Source organism: Asparagus officinalis, chromosome 3 (genome assembly GCF_001876935.1).
Source record: "Asparagus officinalis chromosome 3, Aspof.V1, whole genome shotgun sequence".
NCBI lineage: Eukaryota > Viridiplantae > Streptophyta > Magnoliopsida > Asparagales > Asparagaceae > Asparagus > Asparagus officinalis.
Window position 1 is genome coordinate 14,574,157 of NC_033796.1, and position 5,603 is coordinate 14,579,759.

A 5,603-nucleotide genomic window follows, 5' to 3' on the forward strand; every position below is an offset into this window, starting at 1 on the left:
CCAACCTCACCCCCACCCCCCAAAAAAAGATAAAGGTTAGGGGTCATCAGAAAAGCACCCTTAGCTTTTATATTTTCTTCTACAAAAAAAGAAAAAAGAAAAAAGAAAACACCGTAACAACGTTAACCACAATTTTCACTAGCAAAAATATTCCCCTGCATAATTTTACCTAACCATGTGAAAATCGCGGCTAATGCTGTTATGGGGTACTTCGACAAAATCTTTAAAGTAAAGGGCGTTTTCTGATAACCCCTAACTATGTAAAGGGGTGTCTTCAGATGTTTTGAAAGTTGTGGGGGTTTATCTAATAATCGTCTGAGTTTATATTTAGCCTAATTATTCATATACGTGCAATTTCTCAAAAAAATTACCAGGGAGAATGATTATTCATCACTTGACAACCTAACAATCAACATCATTTGTGCAATTTATGTTTCACATTTAGCTCCTATAGATAATTATTTACAATCCAGGGTGGTTTAGAGAATTTTCCGTCCTCTCCTTTTATTTTATTTTATTTTAATTTTTCTCTGCCTTGTTGCTGAACACAAACCCACCATTCACCATATCGACCCTTCCTAATTCTTCCCCAAAACCCCCCATGAACCTTCGTTGTGATACTTATTGAAGGGTTTCTAATTAAAATCAAGCCAGGATGTTTCATAGAAAAAATGGAGAATCATTTAAGATTGATTACCTCAAATTAGCGGACCTCCTCCAATTTCCTTCCCCCTCTTCTTCACTGCCCTGCTCTTCTAGCTTGCTAGTGGCATCACCTCCCCAAGGGATAAAGACACACGGACAACCCGCTTATAAAATGAATTAATTTCACAAAGGCCCCCAAACTTGTATAGGGTTAGAAGAGAACGCTCTTACTCTTCTATCTTACAACACCACCCCACCCACCCACCCACAAATAAGAAGAAGGAAAACCAACCTCACAAAAAAATAAAATAAAATAAAAATAAGAGTCTTTGGGTGTGTCACAAAACTTAAAATTTTTTGCATCAAACCCCAATCTGTAACTGGCAATAGCTAAAATCATTGAGAGAAAAAAAGCTCCATTTTAGACATTGCATTTAGAAGCAGTTTAACAATCTCCCCTTAATTAACTGTATTTCGCTTAAGGATATTTTAATTGTATGTTAATTACAAGTAAAGCGTTGACGATTAAAGTTTAGAGTTGAAGAGAGCTCTGTGAGACACCATAAAGTTTTGAAGGGGCTTAGACAAAAAGGTTCAAGGGTTTTAACTGCAAAATAACAAAAGTGTATCTGACTATCTCCCCAACATTTCACTATTTGCATGATGATTCCATTATCTTTAAAATGTGTAATATTGTTATACCATAAAATACACAAGTACTGACTTGCCTTTGATGTAATTCTAAAGAAGCTATAATACAAAAGAAACAAATGTTTTTGTTTTTATATAAACCTCTACATAAATGACCTACTAAAAAGATGGATTGATGGAAAGAGTCATCCTATTATTGTTGTGCGCAGCGGAAATTTCGGCAGAGTTTCTGGTGCACAATAAGAGAGAAAGATCGATATAAGAATTCCCGTCTCACCAAGGAGACAAGAATCTGAAGCGGATATCTCAACCAAGTGAGATATCGGCTCTTCCTCTCATCAGTTCTAGGACTGACCTGTCGAGGGATCCTAAAACTATTACAATTGCCACAAACTCAAACAAACCAATTTTACGTGGTTCGGCAAACTGCCTACGTCCACGGGGCAAGGAGGGGGAGATCTACTATTAGAGGGAGAGAATACAACTGGGTTTATAATCACTCAATCTAAACCCTCAAACAATCTCTCACACACACAAATATCTCTCTGAAAAAGCACACCTTGCTGACACAAAACCCTTCTGCCGAAAAAGTTCTCTCAGCCGAAAATAACTACAGCCGAAAAGTCCTCACCTTGCACTTCCGTAGCCCTGTAGCCTTGCACTTTTTCCTCTGCCCAAGCACGCCTCCAAGCCTGCTTCTCACGAACCCTAGGAACTCTATTTATAGAGGATATGCGGGCCAAAGATCACCCAGGAAACAAGGAAACCCGCTGCCAATCTTGTGGTCCCCACGTTGAAAACAAAGCCGTCTCCTGATAGCCTTATCTCTTCACGTGTTTTCCCTGCTACTCTTCACTTGGGAAAGGTGGACCCCACTTCATGTGCTCCAACAATTCTCCACCTCTGTGAAGTTTTTTTTTTTTCAAAACTGAGCCGACACCAACCAAAATAAATGTCTCACTTGTTGTGTCCAGTACACCGTGAAGCAATTCACGACAACAGACTCAATCCATAACAAGTCGAGAACCCAAATGAGAGTGCGAACACTCACCCAAACGTCGGTATCTACTCACCAAATCGATCTCACTCCCATTAAAATCCAACCCCGGCTGCATCGTAAAGACTGTCTACGTATCCTCTTGCCCAAGGAATCAAGCCGAACGTAGTTCACCCAAATGGCCGCGAACGACCTCAAACCAATAGAAGAGTTCGCAACCCTTCTCCAATATCATCAACTCTGCGGCTGATAGCACCTCCAATGGCCTCAAACAACTCCACCTGAGGTGAACCAATGGTCATATCCAAACTGTATCTATCAGTTGCACTCGAATCAAAACCCAACTCATCATCTGCATCCAAAACCAAATGATCTCCAAGCCGTGTCACCTCAGCTGGAATCCTAAATAATGCAGTATGATCTGGAGTAATCTTCACCCAATGTGGAGTAGTATCACTCTCCACCCGCTGCGATACCTCTAAGGTCTGTCCAAAACTCTCCACCTGCTGAGAGTCAATTGGCTTCCTCATCGAAGCCTCAACCAAAGTGACACTACCAGACCTATCTTCCAATGGAGTTTTACCTCCAATCACAGCAGTTGACAACTCTTTAATAGGATGACCCAAATATGTCGAAGCCTCTGTCCAGAAACTCTTCTGCAAACCATTGCTCAATCACAAACACCGATCCTCCTCCAGCAAGGCACGGTTCTCCAAATTTGTCACCTTATCTAGTTGCCCCAAGATTTCCTTTCCAACGAAGTATCTCGCAATGCCGTGAGCTCGGCTCCAATACAGAAATAGGTCCATCTTGTACCTCCCACCAGAATGGAGTACCTTCACCTTTCTGTCTATTACACACTTCTTTAATCTGTTAGAGACTACTAGGACTTTCTCCATCGGGGATTTGGTTGCAACCCAAACACGCCTAGAACAGCCACCAACAAAGGAAACCAAACGCCTATTACCTCCCAATAATGCCCCCTTGGAAGGCCCCCAAACATCCACGTGAACTCCTCCAGAACGACCCTTAGCACGGTGAATAGAGGTGCCACACTTCACCTCGGTCTTCTTGCTCACATCAACATGTTCACTGGACTTCAAACTGCAGGTCTTCGCACCCTCTTTCAATCTATGCGAGGAATTAATACTGGAATGGCCAAGCCCCAAATACCATTGTCTAGTCAAATCAACAGAAGTCGTCAGCTCTTCACCTGCCACTATACCTCCAGTCAAGTAATACAGGTTATTTCTCCTGACGCCCTTCATCAAAATACGAGAGTCTCTCGCAATCTCGAGAACCATGTCCTCAACACGAACCTTCAGACCCTCTCCAACCAAAGCTCCAATCGAGATCAAGTTCTTCCTCAAAGAAGGAACATATCTCACATCGTTTAACTCTCTAACAGTCCCGTCAAACATCTTTATGCGAATTCTTCCTATCCCAAGGATCTGGCATGCACGGTTATCAGCCATGTACACCACACCACTATCCACCAGCTTCTCAAAACTGGAGAACCATTCCCTTCTAGGGCACACATGATAGGTCGCACCACTATCCAACATCCATTCAGATTCCTCCGAATAGCTATCTGTAGGACTGATAGAAAGCGAATAAATAGAAGAGTCAGAATTATTACCATCCAATACGATATTTGCTTCTGATGATGGCTGCTTCCCTTTCCCATTCTGCTTATTCTTCATCCATTCGTCGAGCTTTGGGCAGTCTTTCTTCCAATGACCAGTCTCCTTGCACCAAGCACACTGATCTTTTCCAATTGTAGGATGCCCTACTCTAGAGTGTGACTTCCATTTCTTCCGGTTTGGATTCTTCCCTCTTGCGACCAACGCCTCTGCTACCGACTCAGTCGAATTCTCCTTATCCTTCTTCCGAAGCTGATAATTCACCAATGCAGCAGTGACCTCACTATACGAAAGTGATGCCTTCCCATTAATCAGAGTAAGAACGAAGGTCTCATATTCCTCGTCGGGCAAGGAACTCAACAACAGCAACGCCTTGTCCTCATCTTCAATCTTGACATCCACATTCGCCAAATCCGCAAGAAGCTTTGTGTAGTGGTTCATGTGATCTCTAATGGAGGTTCCCTTCTTCAACTGGAAACGATAAAGTCTCCTCTTCAAATGCAAGCGATTTTCCACACCACAAAAGATTCCACCTTTATCACCAAACGAAGCCTTAGACGAGCCTCCAAATTGATCTACTCCTCCAACCAAACCCTAGATCTAGAACCTGGTCTCTGATACCACTTGTTGTGCGCAGCGGAAATTTCGGCAGAGTTTCTGGTGCACAATAAGAGAGAAAGATCGATATAAGAATTCCCGTCTCACCAAGGAGACAAGAATCTGAAGCGGATATCTCAACCAAGTGAGATATCGGCTCTTCCTCTCATCAGTTCTAGGACTGACCTGTCGAGGGATCCTAAAACTATTACAATTGCCACAAACTCAAACAAACCAATTTTACGTGGTTCGGCAAACTGCCTACGTCCACGGGGCAAGGAGGGGGAGATCTACTATTAGAGGGAGAGAATACAACTGGGTTTACAATCACTCAATCTAAACCCTCAAACAATCTCTCACACACACAAATATCTCTCTGAAAAAGCACACCTTGCTGACACAAAACCCTTCTGCCGAAAAAGTTCTCTCAGCCGAAAATAACTACAGCCGAAAAGTCCTCACCTTGCACTTCCGTAGCCCTGTAGCCTTGCACTTTTTCCTCTGCCCAAGCACGCCTCCAAGCCTGCTTCTCACGAACCCTAGGAACTCTATTTATAGAGGATATGCGGGCCAAAGATCACCCAGGAAACAAGGAAACCAGCTGCCAATCTTGTGGTCCCCACGTTGAAAACAAAGCCGTCTCCTGATAGCCTTATCTCTTCACGTGTTTTCCCTGCTACTCTTCACTTGGGAAAGGTGGACCCCACTTCATGTGCTCCAACAATTATTTCCCACTACACAATGTAAGTTAAAAAATTATACTAACTTACGAAATAAATGAATGGGCATCAAATCAATACTAGTGACGGAATTACTTACTATGATTTATACATCATCAAATCTATGAGGGAAAATATCAGGTGGTAAAATATTTTATCTTATAAATCAAGCAACTCAAAATAAATGACTTTACCGATTCTAAGCCAACTGTTTTTGGTTTCATGGGATGTTTACGCAAAAAGTTTAAATCTATATGTTATTGTACCCTTCGATTCTAGAATATACGTAGATCTTATACGTAATAAACTATAGGGCAAACATCACAGAAGCCCATTAACATCAGACGATTA

The 5,603-nt window shown here is 42.2% G+C and overlaps 1 protein-coding gene across 2 annotated transcripts in view; it reads right to left on the reverse strand.

Moving 5' to 3' along the window:
- LOC109833111 overlaps positions 1-843 on the reverse strand; it is a 2,566-nt gene extending 1,723 nt beyond the window's left edge. Inside the window, exon 1 of one of the 2 annotated variants that reach the window (XM_020400663.1) lies at positions 698-843. The gene's annotated coding sequence lies outside the window, so the exon portion shown is untranslated. The remainder of the gene's footprint in view (positions 1-697) is intronic. The other variant, XM_020400662.1, reaches the window with a different exon arrangement.